This window comes from Ovis canadensis, chromosome 20 (assembly GCF_042477335.2).
Source record: "Ovis canadensis isolate MfBH-ARS-UI-01 breed Bighorn chromosome 20, ARS-UI_OviCan_v2, whole genome shotgun sequence".
NCBI classification, from domain to species: Eukaryota; Metazoa; Chordata; class Mammalia; order Artiodactyla; family Bovidae; genus Ovis; species Ovis canadensis.
This window is the reverse complement of record NC_091264.1, coordinates 66,282,576-66,309,454: the sequence shown is the minus strand read 5'-3', so window position 1 is coordinate 66,309,454 and position 26,879 is coordinate 66,282,576. Positions and strand designations below refer to the sequence as shown.

Genomic DNA, 26,879 nt, shown 5'->3' with positions numbered 1-26,879 from the left:
TGGTCAGCAGATTTGGGAGGGAAGCAGCTCCCTGGCACCAGGCAGGCGCTTGCCATCCAACCTGGGCGTCTGCTCGTCACGACACTTTTATTGGAGGGTAGTTGCTTCGCACTGTTGTGTTGGCCTCTGCTATGCGGCAGAGTGTGTGTGTACATGCGTCCCTCAGAGCCCAGCCTCCAGTGTCCGTACATGCACCCCTCAGAGCCCAGCCTAGAGTGTATGTTTACATATATCCCCTCAGAGCCCAGCTTCCAGTGTGTGAGAAGCATACTTCTGTTTCCCTCAAGACCAGGCAAACCTGTTCCTGTCCCTTCATCTACTCCTGTAGCAACCTGCGACGTCACCTGATGGGAACCCCAGGTTTCTTCCCTCCTCAAACACGGTCACCTTCAGCACCTCCCCCGCCCACGTCTGAGTCCCACTTGACAGGAGCACACAGAGCCCTTCACTCCCGAGACTGCTGCCGGCTCCACTGCACGCGGCACGCGGGGAGGAAGTGGCTCACAGGAAGGAAGTGGCTCACGGGGAGGAAGTGGCTCACGGGAAGAAAGTGACTCACAGGAAGGAAGTGGCTCACAGGAAGGAAGTGGCTCACAGGGAGGAAGTCTACGGCCATACCTCCCTGAATGCACCCAATCTCGTCTCATCTCGGAGGCTAAGCAGGGTCGGGTCTGGTTAGTACTTGGATGGGAGGAAGGAAATGTCAGTGGAGGCCTTTGCGTGTTTCTAACTTTTCCACTTTGCAGCATTTACCCAGAATTCTTTGAGCCCAACAGCCAGTGGCATCTTTACTCACCTTGAGTATTACTGTACTCTCACTAAATCCATTAGGAAACTCCTGAGAAAAGAAAAGAAAAACTCTTGTCAGCTGTGAAAACCACTACCTGAAGGCACTGGAGAGAAACCAAAGGCAGCTGGGGCGTGTAGGAGCCCACACCTGGGGAAGGGAAGTGCTCCGGGGGACTGTGTCTGGAGTTTCCGTCAGCCCAACCCTGTGCTCAAAGGAAAACCCACCAGTCTCAAGAGGAACAGACTGCAGTTCAGAGTCCTTACAGCAAACCAACCAAGATTACTAAAAAAGGGTTAGAAAATCAGATATTTGCAGAAACCCAAGAGTTTCACAGGAGGCAGACCCGGGATGACCCAGCTGCTGCAATTAGCAGGGAAAACGCTTACATTTTGCTCTAGGACATACAGGAAATCACTAGGAAAGCTCATTAGAGAAACAGACATTTGTTAAAAATCAAACAGACATTCTGGAGTTTAAAAATATAAAAAAGAAAAACATACTAGGCAAGCATAGCAGGAGAGTGGAGGTTCCAACACGTTCAGTGAATGTCAACATTGACCTACAGAAATCAACCAATATGAAGAGCAGAGACCAAAAGACGAGGAAAAGCGAGCAAGGTCTCAGGGGAACTGAAATACTCGCAGTTAGTGTGATTAGGGGGCTTCCCTGGCAGCTCAGATGGTAAGGGATCTGCCTGCAAAGTGGGAGACCTGGCTTCAATCTCTCAGTTGGGAGGGTCCCCTGGAGAAGGGAATGGCAACCCACTCCAGTAATCTCGCCTGGGAAATTCCATGGACAGAGGAGCCTGGCAGCCTACAGTCCATGGGGTTGCAAAGAGCTGGACATGACTGAAGTGACTCACACACACACACACACACACACACACACAGTGTAATTAGAACCTAGAAGGAAAAGACAGAGGGGGATGGCACAGAATGTTTGCCAAAAAAGGCTCCACATTTGATGAAAGACACGAATGTACATATTCAAGAAGCTCAGGGACTTCTTTGGCATCCCAGCGGCTAAGGCTTCACACTCCTAATGCAGGGGCCCAGGTTCCATCCCTAGTCAGGGAACCAGGTCCCACATGCCCCAACTAAGACCCAATGCAGCCAAATGAATAAATGAATACTTAAAAAAGAGACAGATAGCATGTGGAACATCTCTACTCAGATCTTACCAACACTCTCTCTTGCTTTGTGTATCATTAGAGCAGACCACCCTGTGACTGCTGATGACCTCTTTTTGCTTGTGATGACCTTGAGATTGTCCTGGAAACTTTCTTCTACATCCTCATCCTTGTTTTGATAGAATATGATCAGAATCCTTTTAGAATTTAGCAGTTCCTAAATTATTTTAATATAACATATAAAATTTTTTTAACTCTAAAATAAACAGTTGAATTTGAAATACAACTGAAGTTAAGAAACACGGGTTCAAAGGAAATAGGGGTTTTAGATGGTATCACAACCATCTCTTGCTCTCTTAGTTTTCAGTTTATCCCTCAAGGTGACAGAAGGAGCTGACACTTTGGCTGGTCCTCCTTCCAGAGGAAGGCCTTCATTTCACAGCAGCTGGAGGGGGATCCTTGCGTGTTTGCAGCCCATTTCTCCATGGCCCTGACATAACAGGAAGGGGTGATCTGTGCTGTCTCCACCCTACCCTCCTCGCTCTGCTGGGGTGCGTGTCCCCTGGATCAGCCGGCCAGGCCCTGGGCATGCCCCAGTCACCAGAGACCCTACCCTCCTCACTCTGCTGGGGCACGTGTCCCCTGGATCAGCCAGCCAGGCCCAGGGTGCGCCCCGGTCACCAGAGGCTGCAGTCAGTCATGTGAGTACCACTCTGCACGGTATTCCTTGGGAGAAGTCAGGCAAGGTGCTAAACAAACAGAAACCAGAGCCAGCTCTCCAGACACCTCTCCAGAACAAAGAGACCCCATTCTCACTGCTCAGTCCCTCCCAACAGACCGGAAATCAGCCTTTCAACTCAGACCAGTGCCTGGAGGTGGACTGTGGCCCAGGCTCCTGGGGGCCGTCCACACTGACAGCGACCCTCAGCATCTGCCACCGACGCCGTCCCCTCCTTCCCGAGTAGGCTCCGTAAGAGCCCGAGGACGGCAGTCTCCCCCTCTCGCCGGGTCTCTGCATTACCCTCCTCGCTATGTGGGGGCATCTGGACGGCGTGCTGTGTTCTGCAGAGAGGGGCGTTCGCCCGGGGCTGCGTGAAGACTGCGCAAAGGTGACTCAGCGGCTCCAGCTGCTCCCTGGCTGGCGTTGGTGGTGGGTCTGTTTCTGCAGGCAACCTGGACACGTGATCCTTTCTAGCGTCACTGCTCCTGCCAACGTCTCGTAAGTCAGCCGTCTGACTCCTTAATGGTGATGAGCCCATTAGCACTGACAGGCACCTGGATCAGCTTCGAGCAGCCTCAGTCCTGTTGGTGACCAGGCGCACATGGGGTGGTGGGGCTGCCCTCCCCCTGGGCTGTCACCCAAGGGACTACAGGAACCAGACCAAGACAGGCACAGTGATGGGGGGTAAGGATCTCAGCTAAAATTAGAAATATTTACGACTTGGCTCAAAACCTTAAATTGCTGTAAAAACAGGACATTAAACACACACCTCTCTGCGGCATAACTGGCCTCTCCCTGCTTGTTTCAACCACCCTTCCTTAATGGCATGTAACGATCAAGAAGCAATGCCAGAATCCCACCCCGGGCTCCTGTTGGCAGAGTGCCCACCTGCTTTGAAATCTAGGTTACTGAAATCAGCACACGAATTCTTAAAGGATTTGGAAAAGTGATTAATGTGTTTTAACCCACATGCACGCACTGAAGGGAGACAGCGGCTGTCACACCCACAGGGGAATGTGCCTCGCGGTGGGCGTGAGCGGGTCTGTGCAGACGTGTTCAAGTGGGCATCTGGGCAGAGGCTCCAAAGGCACTACTGCGGGGTAAACACAGAGAGGCTAGAACTGGGCTGAGCTGGACAGAAGTTCTGATTATCTTAAATAATGTGGCTTGCTTTATATACAGTGGATGGAATGTTTTAAAATAGCCTCCTGCTTTGTAAGATCAAGAGAATTGCAAAAATCCCTCTGAGAGATGTTACCCCATTGTGGCTTCAAGAATTCCAGGGATGCCTGGCTGGTCTATTTTAAGTCCTGGTGTCACTCGCCCTGGGTAAACTCAGAAATTTGTGACACAGGAGAGCGATCCATAGCAAATAATCCCAAGCTGGAAATTTTTGCAGTTTTATCTTGTGAGGCTGTGTGTGAACTTCAGATCGCTTTAGTGAGTCAAGTGCGCTATTGATGGTTCAGTTCCATCCTATGAAGCAACAGAAATAGCTGCTAGAGGAGGCCACGTGAGGGAGCAATGGTGAGGGACTCCTGACGTCCCGTGGCCAGGGACTCGGTTCGTTCCCAGGCTTGAAGACGTCAGTTAGAAAGGCCTGTCTGGAGTCAGGAAAGATGTTTGCCAAAGCACTAACCAGCTACAATCCGTCGAGTTGAGCTATAAAACCCAACACGCTGAGACACCAGCATCGTAACACCAGAGAGAGGGTCGTAGCCTGAAGACCGCACTTGATTGGACGCGTGCGTGGCTCGAATGCACACCTTGTTGTTGTTCGGTTGCTCAGTCGTGTCCGACTCTTTGCAACCCCACGGACTGCGGCACGCCAGGCTTCCAGTCCGTCACTGTCGCCTGGAGTTTGCTCAGACTCATGTCCATTGAGTCAGTGATGCCATCCAAACACCTCACTTCTGTTGCCCCCTTCTCCTCCCACCTCAATCTTTCCCAGCTTCAGGGTTTTCTCCAATGAGTCAGCTCTTCGCATCAGGCGGCCAAAGTATTGGAGCTTCAGCTTCAGCATCAGTCCTACCAATGAATATTCAGGACTGATTTCCTTTCAATGTTCAGGATTGACTGGTTTGATCTCCTTGCAGTCCAAGAGACTCAAGTGTCTTCTCCAACACCACAGTTTGAAAGCATTAATTCTTTAGCACCCAGACTCTTTATGGTCCAACTCTCACATCCATACAGGAGTAGTGGAAAAACTGTAGCTTTGACTAGACGGACCTTTGTCAGCAAAGTGATGTCCCTGCTTTTTCATATACTGTCTAGGTTGGTCATAGCTTTTCTTCCAAGAAGCAAGCATCTTTAATCTCACACACCTTACCTTGCTGCTAACCTGTTGCTTCCTGTGCCAGGGTCTCACCGTGCCCACTGTGTGCTGGACACTGGTCTGCCTTCCCGGGGCTCCTCTCGGGCAGGGATGCATCTGCAGCACCCTCCTGGCTTGTGAGGGGGGGTGACAGTGTCTCCTAAAGACAGAAGCCGGCGGAGCTTAATAGACACTTGCAGCTCCTGTTTGGGCTGGTGAACCCTGGGGACTGTGAATGAGCCATATTCCTTTTTCCAGTTTTCTGAGTTTCCTACCCCAGCTCCAGCTTGCTCTAAACTATGTGGCTTCTAATAGGAACAAAATCCTCATGGGACTGATAAGGGTCAAGCTGATTTTTGATGTATAAATACAGTCAACCTAGACTCTAAAATTTGAAAAGAAACTACCAATTTCCGGATATGACTTGTGCTGTCTGTAGAGTTTCTGATAATTTTAAATGAATTAATTTTCCTTCTTGACAAATTGATTTAACTCTCTGATTATTGACAGATTATATGAATGATCCAAATGCCAGCCTCTGTGGATCGGCCCCTGTTTTATTTCTTCACAATAAGACCCATTAGCTCAAAACCCTGCTTACACCAAACTCAAGTTTTCACATAACCAGTTATTTTTTAAAATATCCCAAACAAGCAGATTTTTGGCCATTTAGAGTCCGTTTTCTTCACATCCCTAGGAAGTATCTCCTGATGGTTAGAAGAGAAAGGATGGAAACAGGTATGCTAACGTCTGTCAAGAGAAGCTGTGATGATGACTTCAGTACCAAACAAAAAGAGATTTCAAAACGAAGGATGTTCCCAGAGCAGCCAGGCCGTTGAGCAGCGGTTCGGGAGTGGGTGTAGCAACCCTGCAGGGCGTCCCTTCAATAACAGGGCTCCAGATACACGCAGCAAAGCAGGACAAAACTCACAAGGCTGGGGATACCAGAAACGTCTTCTCTGAAATGATTAAACAAATAGACGGAAATCAGAAAAAATATAGAAGACCTGAGCAGAAGTACCAACCAACCTTAGCTGACACTGACGGAACATCCGTCCCGTTCAAGTACACTCACCGAGACTGTACTCTGGGCCACAGAACGTGTGTATGTTTCTATATGAACACAGATGCAAGTATTCTAAACGAAATGTCAGCAAATCAAATACTATGTATAACACATACATTAAGACTAAGTGAGGCTTAACCCAGGAATGCAAGGTTGGTTTAACGTTCAAACATCGATCAACATATTTTACCATATTAATAAACTGGAAAAATTGCCTGATGATCTCAGTGGACACAGGAGTACCCGACAAAATCCAGCTCCACAGTGGGCTAGACGCAGGAGGGGAGCCTCCTCGTTCTGCAAGATGCGCCTGAGGGTGCGATGCTGACGGCTTTGCTCCTAAATCAAGAACAGGACAAGGCTACGGCTTTCACTGCTTCTGCGCACCGTTGTGCCAGGCGGCTGCGAGTCCATTCAGGCAAGAAAAGGAAATCAAATGCACCCAGATTAGGAAGGAAGAACAAAACCTGTCTTATTTACAGACAACACAATCAGCTATGCGGAAAGTCTAACGGACTCTACGTAAAACGATGCAAGAATTGACAAGTTAGAATATCGAGAGTGTGGGGCACAAAATCAACCTGAAAACCAAATGCACTTCTTTACATAGTCAGCCCTTTGTATCCACGCGTTCTGCATCCTCAGATTCAGCCACAGATCAAAAATACTTCTTTAATTCCAAAAATTTCCAAAAAGCAAACCTTGAATTTCCCATGTGCTGGGAACTGTATGTATAGCATTTCATTTACCAGCATCTGTATAACATGCACTCTGGATCTGGTATTAGCAGCTATCTGGAGATGACTTGAAGGTTATGGGAAAATGTGTGTAGGTTATTTTATAGAGGAACTTGAGTCTTCTTGGATTTGGGCGCCCTCAGGGGCCCTGGAACCCATCTTCTGTGAACACAAGGAAATGACTGCATGGCAATGAATGAGGAACAACTGGGGATTTTAACTAAAAACACAGCACCACCTGCCTCGGTATCACATGTGACTGACCCCAACACGGGATCGTAAGACCCGTGCAGCTCTTCAGTGGGGACGCACATCCTGAGCTAGTGGAGAGACACACCTCGTCCCTCGGAAGATGCAACACTGTCCAGATGCTGGTTCTTCTCAGCTGAGCTGCAGATTTCAAGTGACCCCAGTTGAAACCCCAGCCAGCTTTGTACAGCCTCAGTTCACAAGCGGATTCCATCCAGCCTTCACCAGCGTCAAAGTGAAACCCAAACCCCAAACCCCAAACCCAGCAAGCCTGATCGTGGACACGGGACACACGTCAGTCCTATCTTTGGTCACACTTTTTTCTTTCTGTGTGATGAATTCATTTTGTTTGTTTGAGTTTTTATTTTGATGAACCTATTTGTGGGAGAAAGAAAGGGGAAGACGTTTATTGCAGGAAAACGCTGAACCTCCCTAGAGGAAGAAGGGAAGCCAAACTTGAGAGCGGCCAGGTCAGGATGGACTTGGCTGCGAGGGGCTCTGATGCTTCAGCAGACAGCTCTGCAGAGCCTGGGCCTGGAGGGTGGCCTGGGGTGATGCCTGGGCCCCTGGTGTGGGAGCTGGCAGCCCCGGAGCCCCCTGTCCCGACAGCAGCCACTCGTCTGCAAGGCCCCACATCTCCCACCTCCTGGGGGCAGGTGCACTTATGATGTCAGGGGCCAAGCCATCCACATGTGTCCACCGACATAGCGGCTGCCAAACTTCTGAATTCTCTACCCCTCCTCCTGGAAAATCTTTGAATATCTCTACCCTGAAGGTGTATACTTACTTATTTATGAATTAGGTATAAGCGTATATTTGATCACATCACTATAGCACATGAATTGTAACAAGCTGCAGAAACAGCTCTAAAATGAGACAAAAACAAAAGCACGTGATCGCTTGGGAGCAGGTTCCAGCCAGGGCCGCATGGTCCACCATCTCCGCCGGCGAAGGTGGAGGGACCCCTGAGCGGAGGCCCCTGAGGCCCGGTCACCGCCATGCCCCCCTGCTCATATCGGCCTCACTCCAGTGGACCAGGGCGGCAGGGAGCAGAGAGCCGTCCTTCGAGACACTCTCTCTGCCCTCCTTGTCACTCAGAGCAGCTGCCTTCCTCCTTCCTCCCCACCGCATGGAGTACGATCACCCTCCCTGACCGGAGACTCCTGCTAACCTTCAAGGACGCTTGTTGTTTGTCCACGGGGCCAGCCTGGGTCATCACACCCGGAGTGGGTCACAGAGGAGCCAGGCAGCGGACTGTTTCCATGAAACAGATCAGAGAGAAGGTTTTTTTAAACAGCTAAATATAGCAGAGTAAGCAAGGGCCACTGTATAAACTGCTCCTTTTCATATCAAAATTATCTGAAGGAAAGCACCCGGAGGACACTCCCCGCTCAGCTCTGAGGCCGCCCCAGTGCGCGTGGCGCCCACGCACAAGTTCCTGGGACCCCGTCACCCCCACGGGGCCCCTGGCGCCTCCCGCCACGGCCTTGTCAGAAGGCCCAGTCACGCGTGTCCCGGTCGAGGACAGGGTGGCCGGCACCCCCACCAGAAGGCAGGGGCGTGGAGAGCGCCTTCAGGGCTTCTGCTCCAAGTTCGCAGAGGAGATTCAAGACGCACCAAGACGCACTCCTGACTGTGACTCAGCCCCGCCCTGTGCTCCCTCTGAGTCAGTCTTCCCTCGAGGCCATCTGGGGAGAAGGGGAGAGCTTCTCTCCTGCACCGGGCGCCAGGCCTCCTCAAATCTGGCGAAGGCACCGCTCTCCCGTGGTTCTGCTCTGCCCCTCACCCGGAGGCCGGGCTCTCCCGCCCCCAGAGCCTTCCTGGAGCTTCTGCTGCCCACGAGGGCTGGGAGGTGGGTGAGTGGTGGTGCGGGCCGGGGCGTGTGAATTCCCACGCATAACGCGCACCTACTTGGCGCCAGCCCAGCACGCTCACCCCATCAGCGCGGACAAGAATCGCAGGCTCTGTGCCAGGCCTCCGCGTCCCCAGCCGCAAACACCACGCTTGGCAGCGGCCACAGAGCCAGGCCCTGCCCACACGGGAAGGCAGGCCACCGGCAGGTCAGACCCTGTAAACCCGCAGCCCCGCCTTCCGGGAGCAGGGGCTCGACAGGAGTGAGCGCCTGCTGAAGATGGAGCCTCGTCTTTCCCGCCAGGAACCCTCAGTCCACAGAGGACAGGACTGGAAATCCCGTAGACACGCGTGTGTGAGACGGCCAGCTTGCCAGGCCCAGGAACGAGCTCGCCAGGCCCAGGAAGGACCTCGCCAGGCCCAGGAAAGACCTCGCCAGGCCCAGGAAGGACCTCGCCGGGCCCTGGAGCGGAACTCCTCCTCCGGCAAGCGTGCTCTGTGCTGAGTCCTTTCTGAGCGCTCAGCAGGCCGCCCTCACGGGCACCGGGCCCAACCCTGATGACAGGAGGGCCCGTCAGGCTTTGGATCCAGAGCTGGACACCCTTCCAGATGCTCCCTCCTGACCCTTGGGCCCCGGGGACCCCAGCACAGCCCAGAGCAGCAGGTGGGTCCTCGTTTTACGGGACGAGCATCTCTTTGGAAGACAGCCAACAGCACGGGAAATGGCAGGAGAACCTGGAAGGCGGCTCAGGGTCAGGATGCGAGCACCGACAGGGTCCATTCTGCTCCTCACTCGAGGGCCCAGCGACCCGGGCGCCTCTGAGCACACCCCACATTCTTGTCTCTCTTGACCCTGCAAAGTCCACTTCGGGGGCTGTTTGGATGACGAATGAGCATCCGGCAGGGCCTGGAACGCTAGGGGAGACGCTGACAGCAGGTGGGAGCTGAGGGCTGGCGCCCAGGCTTGGGGGGCAGGCGGAGGGGCGCTGAGCACCTCCAGACCTTTGCTGATCCAGGCAGATGGGAAAGCCGTCCACGGTGAGTATGGACACCTGAAGACTCTAAATGAGAAGCTCATTCACGTCTTTGCTGTGAGAGAACCCATCCCTGGGCAGCCTCCTCACCCCGTGCCGCCCTCTCCTCCTGAACTTTCTTGGGGCCCCTGGACGTGAAACAGGAGCCCCTTGTGAGGATCGTGGGCCGGGGAAGGTGGTTCAAGGAATTCGAGACACACCATGCGGATCATTCCGGGGCCTAATGATTCGTAACTTGGCCATCACACACCTACCGGCTTATCTGTGAATAACAGCTGTCTCACGGGTGCTGATCGGGTGTGATGACGCTGCTGGCCTCCTCGTATCGTTCCCCCCAGCAGCGACCTCAGTTAACGGTGTGCAATAGGGCCCCCCAGGCCTCTTCTGGGCCAGATGGCACATGTGTGGCCTGTGTGGCCGCCCCCTCACTGCGGCGTCTCCAAGCCCTGCCTTTCCAGCCCGAGAGCCGCTGTAAAGTGCAGACGGGAGCAGCAGGGAAACGGCCATGCCCGGTGACCCCGTCTTCAGAAACACCCCTCCTCAGCCACCCTGGCTGCTGAGCTAAGACCTGGAAATACAACGAGAAAATAAAAGCCTCTGGGTGTCAGAAGGGGTCAGCGGTGCATGATCTCAGAATCCTCACGTGGCGCCTCCAGCAGCCGCCCGCCCTGCGCTCTCCCACTGACTTCTGTTTTCTAAAATGCTCTCAGCGTCTCGCAGGTGGTCAGCCGGTTTCCGTAGCTTTCTAGGCGCACAGCCACACTGCTGTCCACGCTGCCCCTGGGGCCGGCCTCCTTGGAACCAGCTTTACAAAGCCTGTGGCGGCTGCCATTGGCCTTTCAGAGGAAAGGTTTGCCAAGCCCCGCTCAGCTCACACCCAAGGACCAGACTTGGGATCCAGGGCCTGGGTATGGCTGTTGGTTGTGTCTGTCCCTCAGCACGATGAAGGGCTGCTGTCTGTGTTTGTAACCACGAAGGCCCAGGGGAACAGGCATGAGTGAGAATTAAAATGCAGTTGATTAAGGCAAGTAGGTGCCATCAATAGTTACATCTTACACAAACATTTGTGTGGCATGTTGACTCTGAGTCTCCTCAAATGCCGATTCCAGCGTCATCGCTAATTAGGACAATTATTATATTTGCTTGGGTAATAGCTCCTCTTTATCTTCCCCCAATCAAGTTAAACGCATATGCAAATACGCATCAAATGCCAAGATGGTTTTCATCCTCTGACCTTTCAAAACTTATCTGAGCCTTTGTAAAGGCGGGGCTCCTCGGGAGAGGCAGCAAAGGCCAGGCCAGTGTGAACCGCACTCCCAAACCCCACAGGAGAGACGAGCAGATAACAGTTAAGGGGTCAGCCTCAGGCAGCCACATGAAGGCACCAGCTGGAAGGTGGAATAAAATGCAGGCAAGTATGAGCAGGCACTGGGTGCAATCATAAAATGTAAGGACGCACGGCAACCAAGAAGCAAATCCACTGGGTTCTGAGGCTGGGATGTAACAGCTCAGTGTCCACAGCGCCGACACTCAGCCTGACCAGGGGCTTCTCGCCGCCATGGATGAAAGAACTGCTGCTGCTAAGTCGCTTCAGTCGTGTCCGACTCTGTGCGACCCCATAGACGGCAGCCCACCAGGCTCCTCTGTCCCTGGGATTCTCCAGGCAAGAACACTGGAGTGGGTTGCCATTTCCTTCTCCAGTGCAGGAAAGTGAAAAGTGAAAGTGAAGTCACCCAGTCGTGCCCCACTCTGTGCGACCCCATGGATGGCAGCCCACTAGGCTCCTCTGTCCCTGGTATTTTCCGGGCAAGAGTACTGGAGTGGAGTGCCATCGCCTTCTCCCGAGAAGCAGCAAATTCTCAAAAGGTAGGAGGGGATGATTGTCCACAGACACTTTCAGGAGCGAGAGCTTGGAAGCCTCCTCTCCTCTCTCCTCTCCCCGTGCCGCTCCCCTTCCATCTCGTCTGTCTCGTCTCGCGCCTGCCGAGCCGCCCCTTGCCTCTTGGGAGGAGCAGGGAGCAGAGAGCCCTTCAGGGACAAGGAGGGTGGGGTGGGGCGGGGAACCAGCTCTCCCTTCGCAAACATTGTGGAGAAGATGCCACCTCGATCATGCGCTTCCCCCAGGATCACACGCGCCCTGGTTCCCAGAGTGTCCTTGCAGGCAACGAGACACCCGCTCTCCATTCGGTGCTGCCGGGCTGGCAGGGGTTCAGCCGTCCTCTCTGTCTCTGGTTTCATCAGAGCTGTCTGTACGGCGTCTAGGGCCTCCTCCCCTTCCTTCCAGGAGCTCACAGTCTAACCGAAGAGGTGAGAGGAAGGCACACACTTTAGGAGAAGGAGCGTTTCAGGAGCTCCTGTCAAGCATGAGCCCCTCTCAAGAGAAAATTCTGGAAAATTCTGGGCTGCCAGCCTGGAGTCCACGGACCCTCAGCAGGACCCCTGCCCTCTGACTATCTTCACGGCGTGTGTGCCCGGCGACCTCCGAGGAGAGTCCAGCTTCCCGCCAGTTCCCGCCAGTGCCGCCTCCGTGGTCCTCGTGACAGGATCCTTACTTTTCATAGAGCATGACACTGCCCTGGGGACCGCCAAGATGCTCACCGGCAGCGCGAGCCCATGGCACGTTATTTCCAGACCCTCCTCTTGAACGTCTTCCACAGGCTCAGTTCTAGCACCAGCGTCTAAGTTCTGGGAAGGAAGGGCCGTTACGCTGGGCCGGTGACCCTGGGGGCTGGCTGGGCTCCAGATGCCGGGCGGTTCGTCACCCGGGAACACGGTGTGAACCGCAGTTGGGCGAGCACGGCTGACGATTAAGGTCCGAGAGTCACAGCAGTCCCTGAAGTGATTTTAATATCAGAACCTCTACAGCTGGAGGAACATTTTCTTCTCTTGAATTAATTTAGTTAAAATTAAAGAAGATTGTTTAATGCCTTGAAAAGTAGGTGCGTGTCTCTCTTTCCTGGTTCAAAGATAAGAAAGACCAGGATGGGGAAGAGACGTTGACGACATAATTCATCACCCTCTGTTTCCATGTCGACTGGGAAGGAAGCCCATTTGAGTTTTATTTTAAAGAGTCGCATGTAACATTTAGAAACATGAATCCGATTAAAAATCCATTTACAAAAATAAACATGGGGTGCGTGAGCCTGCTGCTCTGAGTTGAGCAAAACAAGCTCACTGGGTCTGATTTAACGATGACAGTGTCCGTCCTCCAAATAAGCACAGGTTGTAAAAACATCCCCTCCAAACCCACGATTAATACCTTTAATTAGAGATGTTTCACCTTGCAATGACTTGACAAGTATCCGCTTCAATTAGTAATGGTCCACACACAACCAAACTAATATCGTGCTTCCTCATTTAATGGCAAAATTAATCTGGAAAATGTAATTAAATAAGCACTATTTTTAAATGAACAGTGTGCTTCATTTTTCTTTTCTCCCCCCTTCCCCAGCCTCCTCCTCCTCCTTCCTAAATGAAATTGGATTTGCAGAATCAAAAGGCTTTAAATCAAATCTGCTTAAGATCACTCATGAGTAAAAATAAACTAGTTTCTAAACCTTGGCAATAAACCACTTAGAGAAACGTTCGCACTGGTTCCTAGGGGAACCTGGGGGATGAGATGGGAGGCAGAGTGGAGACCCAGACGAACCCTGGGCTGTCCAGAGCGCATGCCTCTGGGCCCCCATCAGCAAGAGGATGTCCTCAGATCTTTGGGTGACTACTTGATGTGTGGACCCCAGAAGCACTCACTTTGAAACTAAAAACATAAGAAGGCTCTGTTCATTTTTTCAGTTCAGTTCAGTTCAGTCACTCAGTCGTGTCTGTCTCTTTGAGACCCCCAGGCAGCGCGCCTGGCCTCCCTGTCCATCACCAACTTCCAGAGTTCACTCAAACTCATGTTGAGTCGGTGGTGCCATCCAGCCATCTCATCCTCTGTCGTCCCTTTCTCCTCCCGCCTTCAATCTTTCCCAGCATCAGGGTCTTTTCCAATGAGTCAGTTCTTCGCATCAGGTGGCCAAAGTATTGGAGTTTCAGCTTCAGCATCAGTCCTTCCGATGAATGAATATTCAGGACTGATTTTCTTTAGGTTGGACTGGTTGGATCTCCTTGCAGTCCAAGGGACTCTCAAGAGTCTTCTCCAACACCACGGTTCAAAAGCATCAATCCTTCAGCACTCAGCTTTCTTTATAGTCCAACTCTCACATCCATACATGACTACTGGAAAAACAATAGCTTTGGCTAGATGGAACTTCGTGGGCAAAGTAATGTCTCTGCTTTTAACTATGCTATCCAGGTTGGTCATAGCTTTTCTTCCAAGGATCAGCGTCTTTTAATTTCATGGCTGCAGTCACCATCTGCAGTGATTTCAGAGCCCAAGAAAATAAAGTCTCTCACTGTTTCCATTGTTTCCCCATCTATTTGCCGTGAAGTGATGGGACTGGATGCCATGATCTTCGTTTTTTGAATGTAGAATTTTAAGCCAGCTTTTCCACTCTCCTCTTTCACTTTCATCAGGAGGCTCTTATGGTTCTCCATTTTGTGCCATAAGGGTGGGGTCATCTGCGTATCTGAGATTATTGATATTTCTACTAGCAATCTTAACTCCAGTTATGTGTCATCCAGCCCAGCATTTCTCATGACGTACTCTGCATGTAAGTTAAATAAGCACAGTGACAATATACAGCCTTGACGTACTCCTTCCCCAATTTAGAACAAGATCATTGTTCCATGTCTGGTTCTAACTGTTGCTTCTTGACCTGCATACAGATTTCTCAGGAGGCAGGTAAGGTGGCCTGGTATTCCTACCTTTTTGAGAATTTTCCACAGTTTGTTGTAATCCACGCAGTCAAAGGAATCAATGTGTAGTCAATGAAATTCTCTTGCTTTTTCTATGATCCAACAGATGTTGGCAATTTGATCTCTGTCTCTGCTGCCTTTTCTAAATCCAGCTTGAACATCTGGAAGTTCTCGGTTCACACACTACATAGCCACATTAACAACTGCTACCACTGGGCCCTTCAACCCAGGCACTGTTGCTTTGCTCTGATTTCTCTGCAAGGTAAGAGGAGTAAGCAGAGACGTGCTGGAAAATATGTGATCACTGGTTCTGTGGAAACACGAAATCCCTGATTCACAGCATCTGCCAGTTTCTGTGGCAGAAATGCTGCCAATTACGGCCAACTCTGAGCTGCCACGTGGCGTCACCAGTCAGCAAGGGGCAAGCCGGGTGCTGGCTCTTGCCGCGATTTGTTGATGGAGACACAGAGGCACTCAAAGCCCAGACTTTCCAAACTGGCGTCCCCGCCGGGGAGAGCCGGGCGGGCGCCTGCCGACCCCAGCAGGCCCACCGTGGGTGGGAAGGCCCCCGGGGCCGTGGCGGGTGCAGCCACCACGTCAGCGGGGACGGAGGCTCCTGGGGCCCAGGCGTGTGTTCCAGCTCAGCCAGTGTCAGTCAGACGGTAAGGACAGAATTTGGAGGAAGTGAAATCTGTAATGCTGGGGCCCAAGGGGACATCAAACTCCACCAGATGGCAAGGCCCAGCCTCCCCTCTTCCAGCCGCCAGAAGAGGAAAGAGAACTAGGAACCTCATCCCCTCCCCATCGAGACCTTTAAAAACTTCCTCCACAGTCATTCTAGGCTCACTGGAGACAGGGCACCTTTCCAGGCTTACAGTTTATGGAGGGACCCCGGAAGGGCTTTCGTGGAAGTGTGTCTGCCACTCAGTCGTGTCCGACGCCCTGCAACCCCACGGACACCAGGCCTCCCTGTCCATCACTATCTCCCAGAGCTTGCTCAAACTCATGTCCATTGAGTCAGTGATGCCATCCAACCATCTCATCCTCTGTCGTCCCCTTCTGCTCCCACCTTCAATCTTTCCCAGCATCAGGGTCTCTTCCAGTGAGTCAGTTCTTCCCATCAGGTGGCCAAAATACTGTAGCTTCAGCATCAGTCCTTCCAATGAGTATTCAGGACTGATTTCCTTTAGGATTCGTTGGTTTGATCACCTTGCTTATAGTGGTAGATAAAAGTTTTCCAAAATTTTAGTTTTCCCTTCAAAACTCAGAGTTTATCATCGGCTCATAAACACTGTCAGTTCTCTTCCTTAAAGAAACAGCCTCTTTCCTGCGTTCTAGAGACGGCGTCTGCCGCTGAGTCCAGACTAGAGGACAGGAGTCTTCTGCGCAGTCTTCTAGCAGGTGACAGGGCCGTCCCCCAGAACATAGCCAGTCCGGCGTTCCCCAGCCCGAGCCCTCCCCTGGGGGCGGCTGCACCCGGGCGGGCCTGGCATGGCCCCACTCCCTCTCCCAGGCCAGCTTAGGACCTGTCCCCCAGGCCACAGCTGGACGCCGTCACTCAGCTGCCTGCTCTTCACGGGGGGCGAGGGGTGGGTGTGCAGACACCAGTGGGCAGAGTCGGCCTCCTGCCCTCTGCAGCTTTGGCTCCGTCACAGCAACAGGGAAAGGGGCCCAGTGCCCAGGACCCCATGAGAGCCTCGGCCACCAGGACCAGGAGTGGTTTTGGGGGAAAAGCTCAGACCCTGGAGCCACCTGCACTGAAAGGAGCCGGGGGGTGGGGTGCTGATCGTGGTGGCTTCTTACCCCAAATGGGCCTCACCTGGCTCAGGGCTCCTGTTCCTCCTTCAGGTTGGAGGAAACCGGGAAAATGAGTCCTGCAGATCATGGCCTTCTGTCACACCTTTACAAAGTCAAGCCCCTCCATCGGTGACCACGTCTTCATGCCCTGAGACGGAGCCCCTTGAAAGCCCAGAAGGGAGGGGTCTGGACCTCGGTCCACATCTCCCTGGAAGACGTGTAGCCCAGGACACCGACCTGGCACTCCAACATCCCAGAGCCTCTTTCTTCTCATCTGTCAGCGGGGAAAACATCAGCACCACTCCCTGCCCCCACCCTGGGGACTCTTAGGACAATTAAAGGGGTAATGCGTGGAGGAGGCTGGCTCCTGGCCGCCCCCGAGGGGACCCATCAGACACTTTTACAGCCAGGTTCAGCTGCTCACTGTCGAAAGTGTCATGAACAGAAGGAAAATTCCACCTGGAGGACGTGAGCCGCGTAATTGGGTTGGTGGCGCCCAGCGCAAACTGCCGACTGCGGGTTATGTAAACTCTGCTAATTTATTAGTGAGGGAGTGGCAGGCTGAGGATCAGGGTTGATTTGTTCATGTCTGGGACAAGGAAAAGTCATGATTTTCAAGTCTGACCATGTCAGAGTCTGACAGGTAAATGGGCAGCCCTCACGCTAATCCCCCTGAGAGCAGGCAGGCAGGGAAGGGAGCGGCCCAAGGGAAGTAGATTGGAGGCAAGCCCCTCCTGGAGGTGAGTCCTCGTGGAAGTGAGCCCCCCTGGAGGTGAGCCCTCCTAGAGGTGAACCCCTCTGGAGATGAGCCCATCCTGGAGGTGAGCCCCCCTGGAGGTGAGCCCATCCTGGAGGTGAGGCCCTTGGTGTTGAGCACCCCTGGAGGCGAGCCCCTCCTGGAAGTGAGCCCCCCTGGAGGTGAGCCCCCTGGAGGTGAGCCCGTCCTGGAAGTGAGCTCCCCTGGAGGTGAGCCCCCCACTGGAGGTGAACCCCTCCTGGAGGTGAACCTTCCTGAAGGTGAGCCCCCTTGGAGGTGAGCCCCTCCTGGAGGTGAGCCCCCTGGAGGCAAGCCCCTCCTGGAGGTGAACCTTCCTGAAGGTGAGACCCTCCTGGATGTGAACCTTCCTGGAGGTGAGCCCCTCCTGGAGGTGAGCCCCTCCTGGAGGTGAGCCCCCCCGGAGGTGTGCCCCCCGTGGGCCTGGACCCCCTGAAGGCTCAAGCGCAGCGACCCCCTCAATCGTCCAGCCAAGCTCCATCCAGTCTGTGAATCTGGGTGGCTTCAACACACGCAGCTTTCCAGAAGTGCTGTTTAGGACAAATGGACACACACGTGTGCTTGTGTCTGCAGTGAGAGGAGGAACAGCCATGGACATCAGGTCGCCTCTAATAAAATGCTAGAGCTTTTCAGTTAGGAAAGCACTCAGCTGCAAGTAACAGAAGGTTGAACTGCAGCGGCTTTAAGAGAAGAGCCCGGGGCTTTCCTGGTGGCTCACTGGTAAAGACCCCACCTGGTTCAATCCCCGATCCGAGAAGATCCCACAAACCACGAAGCAGCTAAGCCCGTGCGGCACACCTGCTGAGTCTCTTCTCAAGGGCCCTGGAGCCGAGGCTGCTGAGCCCATGAGCTGTAACCACTGGAGCCTGTCCCCAGAGCCCGTGCTTTGCACAAGAGCAGACTCTGCTGTGAGAAGCCTGAGAGCTGCCGCTGGAGAGAGGCTGCACACACAGCGAGGAAATCACTCCCAGCACGGCCCAGAGTAAATCACTTCCTGAAAAGGAAGGGTTCCGTTTCCAACACAAGCTCCCATGCAAGCCCCTGCTAGTGTTGGTTCGGTCACCGAGTGATGCCAGGACTCACGTCTCTGCGTCTGTTTTCTCTTTTGCTTCAGGGTTGCAATGCTGTTGCTGCAGCTCCAGCCATCACACTCCCATTCAAGGCGTGATGAAGAACAAGACACACCAGCCCTGTCTGTCCTTTCTCATCGAGAAAGAAGAAGCATTCCCAGAGAATGGCAGCTTCGGCTTCATGACCCGTCGCTGAGACCAGCGTGTCGCCCCTGGTTACGAGCAAGGCTAGAGAAGCCCGAATCTGGGTTTATTCCTTCCCTGCACCCCGTCACTCCCCCAGCGAGTGGGGACGACAGCAGCGCAGGTAACAGGCTCCAGGTAGTGCCAGCGTCTCTGTCCTCACTGGGCACACCTGCTCTCCTGTACTCAGACCCCACAGCGATGGGGCTGCCAGCGTTCCCCTTGCTGTTCCGCAGACCCCAGGATCATCGTGACCCTCCACATGAGGACGGTTGTTGCCAAAGGCCCTTGAATATTAACAAGGAATGGCCAAGAGCGTAGGAAAGTGAGGCAGGTCAGTCACGTGCGCTCCGCACTGGAAAGGCTGAGCCTCGGTGAGAAAAGCAAAATAAACGGCTAAACTGAGGAGGAGTCATTGTTTCAGGTGGCTCAGTGCTAAAGAACCCGCCTGCCAGTGCAGGAGGTGTGGGCTTGATCCCCGGGTTGGGAAGACTCCCCTGGAGAAGGAAATGGAAACCTATTCCAGTATTCTTGCTGGGAAATCCATGGACAGAGGAGCCTGAGGGGCTACAGTCCTGGGGGTTGCAAAGAGTCAGACACAACTGAGTGACTGAACTGAAGCAGTAGGAACAGTGAGTGGATCAGAATACGGCCGAGCCCAGAGCAAAGCCAGGCCCTTGGAGACAGGGTGGACCAGCGGCTGGTGGGCCTGGTGTCCTGGACCAGGAGCTGAGCGGGGACGGGAGTCCTGCGAGACCCAGTGCCCAGCCCTCCTGACCTTGGCAGGGTCTGAACACGAGGAACAGGCCCGAGTGTCCGGCATTCCCCCGTGCACAAGGCAGCGACGAGAGGCAGGGACAGGCCGCCAGCGGGACGGTCTCACGCGGGGACAGCGCCGGTCCAGCTGGCAGCGCAGGAGGGACTGGGCCAGGGACCCGTGCAGGACCGGGAGGACGGCCGGCCTGGTGCAGGCCTGGGGCTCCGACACCTCAGAGGTCTGGGTGAGAGGTGGGTGCAGACCCGTGCCTGAGGATAAGGAGGAACATTCCAGAATCTTCCACTCCATCCCCAGGCAGGAGCGGTGCAGCCTGGCCCCTGCTGAGACCCTCGGGAGTGCTGGCTCCTGGAGGCCAAGGTCCCTCTGCCCTTCCCACTGACCCGTCCCGAGCTCTAGAGCCACAGCGGGCAGCACAGCCCTGCCTCCGTGTCCCGGGTCCGTATCCACGGCCCACCCGGGCCACCTCGGATCCCCCGTCCTGCTTCCTGAGGGGGGACGTCCCAAGACGAGGCCCTGGCCCCAGCGGCTGGCCTGCTGAGCCGCCCGTCATCATCTGACGTTTCCTCCTGTCCCCCCGCCCCTGTACGTTTGAGTGTCACCTTAAGGAGAAGAGAAAGAAGGCGGGGCCTCAGACAGGGGCCTTGTGTCATGAGAAGATGTGGGCGCTAAACCATGCTGATTATGAGAGTAGGGGAGGTATGGATGCGCTGCGGAAATACACACACTCGCAGGCACACACACACACACTTCCTCACAAATGTTCCGCGGGTGTTTTGTTATATGTGAGACTGGGATTTATGAGAGATACGTTTGTTTTATCCTGATGCTTCTGCAGAGCTCCTAAACACTTAGAATGCCCGAGTGCTGAGATGATGCGGCTGCCTTTTGTCTTGTTGATGAGGCTTTGGAAGCACCCGAGGAGGGGGCTGGCAGCCTGCAGAACCCACCGAGATAAGAGGGTTAGAAGCCTCAGTCGCCCTTCCTGACCCCTGGGGTTGGAGGCTGGATTGATGGCCAATGGCCAGTGATCTGATCAGTCAAGCAAAGCCTCTGTAAACCCCAGAAAACAGGCCTGGAGAACTCCGGGGTTGGGCAGTGTGAGGCCTTCCAGGGACAGAGCACCTGGGGAGACAGGGAGGCTTGCGCTCTCCCCAGCTCTCCTGCACCCTGAGCTTCATTCCTCGTAATTCACGGGGGTCTGGTTAGTAATATGTTTCTCTGAGTTCAGTGAGCTGCTCCAGCAAGCTGGCTGAGCCTGAGGAGGGGTCCTGGGAGCCTCACCTCTGCAGCTCTTTGGTCAGAAGCAGTGGAGAAGTGACTGGGTCTCAGATGGGGGCCTCTTGTGGGGCTGAGCACTACGCCGCGGGGTCTGAGGCTGCCACTGGGCGGCCGGTGCTACACCTGGGAGAAGGCTCCTACACTAGGTCAGGAGTCGCCCAGGGGTCCACCCACTGGCTTCAAAACCAGGGCATCTGCAAGCAAATGCCCCCAGCCCAGGAATCCTGCAACCGTCTGCCGCGCGGTCTGGGCCTCTTCTTGTCTGAGAAGTCTGTATTCCTGATCCAATTCTCAAAGAGGGTCATGTCCTCAGAAATTTAAGGGTAGTTCTCTTATATCAACCAACTCAAGACCTTTATTTGAGTATTTTGTTGATATTAATAACTCAATAAAAATGTTAAAATGACCCTAACTTACGCTATTTGATGTGATTTAGGAAAAGTCTAGTTTATATACTTGAAAATGTAAGTTCAGTTTGGAATTTTAACAACGGAACTAGGTGTTGATGTTTGTGTCTAGTCCTTTAGGAAAACGTATGAAATAATATTTCTTTTTCTTTTGAAGGTAAATGGGGAGCCTTAAGACAACTGATTCTCTTTAAAAGTTGTAATCAAATCCCCGTAGTTTTCCTTAATTCTTAATTTAATTACCAAATCCTTTCTTTTGCTGGTAGTTCAAGGTGAATCCATCCAATTTCTGTCTAAATTCTTGCACATGTCAACAGTAAGACCTCAAGCCAATTGCTTTATTGCAGAAATGCAGAGTTAGACAGACACCAGGTTCCAAACCAGGTAACAGCTAGTGTTGAAGTCAGTTGACATCAATGTTGGATAATCTCATCATCAAGAATAAGAAGAGAAAGATGCGCCCTGCAGGCTGGATGAACGCTGTGCTGGGGGCTGGAGGAGGAGGATGTGCCTGAGGCCCAGAGCCGGGACAGACAGCCAGGCTCCGCCACTCAAGCCCTCCCTGCTCCCCGCCGAACGCCCAGGGTGTACCTCACAGCCCCGCCCGTCGCAGCCCCTCAGGGATGTTCTGTAATTACCGCCTGCTCCTTTCCAAGCCTGGCTGCAAGCCTCTGCTCAGAGGGTTCTGAGAGGGTCTGACCCAGGCTCGGGGCTCGAAACGCCGTTGCCCAGAGGAAAGGAGGGTTCCGTCGTAAATCAGGTATGAAAACTCAGGGACCTGAGCCCGCACCCGAGTTCCGCCTCAGCTTTCTCTTAAAAGCACAGTTCGAGGACTTCTGGGTGCTTCCCGTGGGCACAGCAGAGGTCCCTGAGGCCTGTCCACGCCCACTAGTGACCAGACACCCACCGCTCACACTGGCCAGCCCGACCCCGGGCACAGACGTGTTCCTGCAGGCCCACAGTGCACGAGCCTGCGGCTCCTCCGCTCTCATCGACGGGGAGCCTCACCTGGCAGAGACTCCTGCACTGTCTGTCTTCCTGGACAGCTCAAGCCCGCCGTCTCAAGGAAAGGTTTCTGTCCCGGTCAGTTAGCCTCGAAGCATCACCAGCTAACTAGCTGGCAGCGCTTCCACACGGCCTTTGATTAAAGCCTCTGAGGCTGTAGCAGTAGGAACAAAGTCCATCAGACAAAGCACGTGGCACCCGGGGCAGCCCCCTGGGGCTCCCTGCTGGAAAGCGACTGCCTAGAGGGAAAGGGGCGACCGCTGCAGGTTACCTGAGGGCGACGTGGAAACGCATCCAGACCTAGGGATGGGGAGACGCCCACCAAGCCAAACACAGGCACAGAATTTCCAGCAAGCCCACGAGGCACCCTGGGGGTGGTGGCCATGGCCTCCCCATGTCCATCCCCGACTCAGGCCTGCACGCTGGGGAGCAGCCCGGCCTCCCCGCTCCCCTGCCCTCGCCCGGCCTGCTCTCACCCTCAGCCCCGCGCCCTCCTCTCTCCTCTCAAACCTCCCTGAGATCAAAGGCTGTTCTGAGGCCAGTGAATCAGGTCTGATGAGAACGCTGGTCACCGAGTTCCTGCTCCGCCTGGGCGGCAGGGCAGCAGCCGCGGGGAAAGTTCTGCCCAGCGTGGCGGGGCAGGTCCTGATGGAGTCGCCCGCTCCGGGACGTCCTGGGCATCTCGGTTCAGCCCAGCGGGGCTGCTGCCCGCCTCCCTGCGTCGGCCCCGTGAGGCCCCAAGGACCAGGAGGGGTGGCTCTCGGCTGCCCTCAGCATGCTGAGGCCCCACTGGGTCTCTCTGTGTGAATTTAGGGCCGTGGTTAGGGACGCAGACCCTGGTCCCCCCCACCGGAAGCGACACGCTGTGCGGACCTGGCCAGGCTCCGTCAACCACGCCTGACACACCGGAGCTGGCGCGGGAGCCTCCCTCCCCCGGCCCAGGGCCTCTCCTCACCCAGCCCCTCCTGCCCCGCCAGGAACCCAGAGCCTTCTCCTGGGTTCACTTCCTGTTCACATCGGGGGCCCAAGAGGTAACCATGTTTCTTCATTTCGGATCGGCCACGGCAGCTTCCTTGAGCCACAGAGAATCCTCCCACCAGGCTTTCTTCCGTAATTCCGGTCAGTAAACCGGTATGAATCACTCCATGCTATCCTGAAGTCCCTTTAACCAGAAATCCCAAACACACTGGATAATACTGTCAGGCTTAGGTGTCACCATCACTGGTTGCCAGGAGCACACGATTTACTGGGAAACACGCGGGATCTGCTGGATGAGACCAAGCAAGCTGAAGGAAGACAGCGAACCACAGCGGGAGAGCGACCCCGGGGGCAGCTGAGCAGGTTCTCTCCCCTCCTGAGGTGGCGACGTTTATTCAAACCAACGGGAGCATCTCGGTGAACTCAACCTGGGTGGAGTAAAACCTTTGCCCCCGGATGGGGCTTTTCAACTGTCCTTTTGTTTGTTTGCCGAGTGTGTGCAAGAGTCTGGGGTTGATGGATGGCCATTGAAAAGCACTGGATTCTCAGCTCTCCGGCCTGGACGGCTTCCCTCCTAGCAGGGACGCCCAGCTGAGAGTGACCGTGGCCTCAGGGGAGAGTTCTGTCTTCACAGCTGGGCTGGGCTTCTGCATCTGGCAGGCAGATGCCAGGGGGTCCTAGACACCCTCCAAGGAAGGGCTCCGGGTCCCTGGGGCCACCGGGCGCAGCCTGCCCCAACCTGCACGTGATCACCCCACGTCCTGCTGGGCCTGACCCACAACCTCCTCACTTCCACGACACCAAACACGGTCACCTGTCACTCAGGGAGCGGCCCGTGGGAGGCTGTCCTGCCTTCTGTCCCCCCACACACCCCTGAAGGGCACCTGTGCCCACCACCCTCAGGGCCTCCTGGCGACCGTCACCCCCTCGGGATCTCTGCTCCCGGCGGCCGTGCCAGGCATCTGTGGATGCTGCTTGCTGCTCTTCCTTCCTCCCCTCTGCAATTTCAGAATAAAAAGCCTGGGTCCTCTGAGAGTCTTCTGCAGTGCAAAGCAAAACAAATAAACAGACAAGGCCCAGAGACTTTGTCGAAGAGAGAAGGGCCTGATCCTCAACCCAGAAATTTGACAGTGAAAAGAGGCCATGGTGCTCGGCCTCCCTAGTCAACCTCCAGGGTGACCTGGCTTCCCTTGACTGGGACTAACGATGAGGCTCAATCTCCTAGTGGGGCTAGAAGAAAGAAAAAATATCTTTAGAAAACTTTTTCCTCCCCTGCTCCAACCACGGGGCTCCCGCGGAATGCAAGACTTTCTGCAGCTCCGCCTACATGGCATAAGCAGGGCTGGGGACTTGACAAGCCCTGTCCCAGCTGAGGCTCCGGACAGACCTCAATCTGTGCCAGGCCCATCCCGTGTGAGTCAGATAACTGGAACCACACTATCATCAAAGCATGATTTATTCTGGGGCCCTGAACCCACAGCAAAACATTAGATAATGACCAGCCTACTAATGAGATGAAAGTGTTATTTTTAGATTAGGCTAACCTAGAGAACGGTTGGCTCAGCCTTGGCTTCCTGAGATGGCCAGGACCGTACACTCCGGCGGCTCAGCTGTGTGTGCTCAGCCAGCTCAGACCTTCTCCCCTCCCTCCGGCTGGTGGAGTGAACACGCACGATCGAGGTCAGCGTCACCTCTGGGAACAAAAGGCGTTTCTCTTGAAAACATCTTGAAATCAACTCCAAACGCTGCGCAAAGCCCACAAAGATGCTGCAGGACAGAAACAGATTGGGCTCCAGTGGCAGCTTCACACAGAGTCGCCGTTTGCCCTCCTCCTCCAATTTCCTGGACAGGGTGTGTGGGGGGAGCAGAGGGCAAAGGTGGGCACAACACGGGGCAGGAAGGGTTGCTGTTGGCTGTTGTAGCAAGAGTTTAAGTAGGAATTCACTTCTCACTTCCCACAGGGAACTAACTTAGAATGAGGAAGAATAACAAGAAAAATCTCCCTTTTCCAAAAATGTCTCTCTATTTCATTTAAATAATCTCAGTAGCCCTAGAAATTAAATAGACAAACACAGGTCAGACAGGACAGTGGACCAGGAAACCCACGGTCACAGAGCGCTTTCCTATGGATTCTGGAAAGAAATCCGGTTTTCCTCATTTTGATTCAGTGCTACAACCCAGGTAATGTCTATTTCATTGTCCAAGTAGTTAAATGAGACCAGAGATGAGCAGTAAAGCTTGCAGCTCAGAGCTGCGGCTCTAGGACTTTCCTCTCTGGCTGCAGTGAAGGAGCCGGTGTCAATCAGACCATGCTGCCGAGGACGAGCATGAAACCTGGACGAGATGCAAAACTAGCTGTGGACCGCACTCAAGCAGGACTGGGCCAGGTGCTCGGAGAAGTAGGAATCACAGCTGAGCATCACCGTCCTCCTGGCTTTTCCACCAGAGCATCTGCTGCGTCCTAGGTGGAGAAGGCAGGAGCTGAGCGCACTCGCTGGGAATCAGGTCAGAGTCCCCGCACCAAGGCAGCAGCACCGGAGAAGCTGAGAGTCTGGAGAAACGGAAGCCACAGAAAAGCGAGCTTGGCCCCGCACTGTGGCCACCCTGAGGCATTTGCCAGTTCCCACCCTGCGTGCGGCCAGCGTGCAAGGAGCCAAGGAGAGAATGTTGCCCAAGAGGCCACAAAGTTGAGCAGAGCTGTCAGGAAACTCAGGATGCCAGAGAGAAAGGAGGGGCCCCCGAGGGGGAGCCCCGGGAGTGGGCCTGCAGGTGAGGATTAACTAGGAACAGTCCTGTCCATGAGGACACGGGTGGCCAAGCCCCTGATGGAACCAGGGTACGCGGACCCCATAAACTGCCTGTGAGAAGAGGAACTTCCATGAAAGATAAAGATAACATCATTAAGACAACCTACAACTTTTATACACAATATTCAGCATCCAACCATAAATTGTCAGGAGTCCTAGTAAATAGGACCAAAGGAATGAAAACCAGGGAAAAATCAAAGACAATAGAAACAGCCCCTTGGGTGACCTGGGGTTTACTGTTATCAGACAGAATATTTAAATAGCTATGATTAATAGCTAAGAGAAGAGATGGCAAAGATGGAGAACTGATAATTTTTAAAAAGAAAAAAAAGCTAGAAATGAAATACATAATTATCACAATGAAGAACGCTGAGTCAGGCTCAGAAGTGACCACAGCAGAGCCGGGGCGAGAACGAGGGAAACAGGCTTGCAGGAAGGCTGACCAAAGAGAGGACAATCCTGAGAAATGTAAGTGAGAGCTTGAGAAACGCGTCACACGGTGGGAAGGCGTGGCATCCGTGGAAATGGAGTTCCAGAGGAAGAGGGGCAGAAAAGGGTCAGAAACAAAATTTGAGGAGGAACCGGGCAAGAAATTTCACCAAACAGTGAAAACACGAACCCATAGATGCAAGAAGCTCTAAGAAATTGAAGCTGGATAAAGGCAGTGCAGGAGAAACACGCTTAGATCCGTCTAGGTCACACTAGGCTGTGAACATCACAGCTCAACACACCAAAACTCAAAGCAAAAGGAGCCTTCAGCACAGCCAGGGGTGAGAGCCGTGCACAGTGAAGCAGGAAGGGGCCGCTGCCTTCAAGGAAGCAGAGTCGTATCCACAGCTGACTTCAAAAAAAAAAAAAAAACAACCAGTGGAATGCAGAAGACGCTGCATGGCGTCTATAAACACGGAAAGAAAACGGTGGCCGAACCAGACGCAGAAAAAGATCTTTTAAATGAAGCTGCAAGAGGCACTCAGTCAAGTCTATCCATCGATGTCCAGCACGGTGGATGAAGCTGTATAGACACATTAAAAGCAGTCCGTGCCGCTCACTCCTCTGCTAACATCTTGCTTGTCCCCGCCAGCTACAGCCCCGAGGAAACAGGCGCGATGGGAA

General features: G+C 53.9%; 2 long non-coding RNA genes across 2 annotated transcripts; both read right to left on the bottom strand.

Moving 5' to 3' along the window:
* Positions 1-5,493: 5,493 nt before the first annotated feature.
* LOC138426065 (uncharacterized) lies at positions 5,494-8,334 on the bottom strand. The gene is made up of 3 exons (XR_011251498.1): positions 8,178-8,334; positions 6,211-6,422; positions 5,494-5,913 (listed from the first exon to the last, which is right to left on the bottom strand). It is a non-coding gene; the product is annotated as an uncharacterized lncRNA (long non-coding RNA).
* Positions 8,335-21,115: 12,781 nt separating this feature from the next.
* Positions 21,116-26,528, bottom strand: LOC138425031 (uncharacterized). The gene is made up of 2 exons (XR_011251063.1): positions 24,504-26,528; positions 21,116-24,189 (listed from the first exon to the last, which is right to left on the bottom strand). It is a non-coding gene; the product is annotated as an uncharacterized lncRNA (long non-coding RNA).
* Positions 26,529-26,879: the final 351 nt, after the last annotated feature.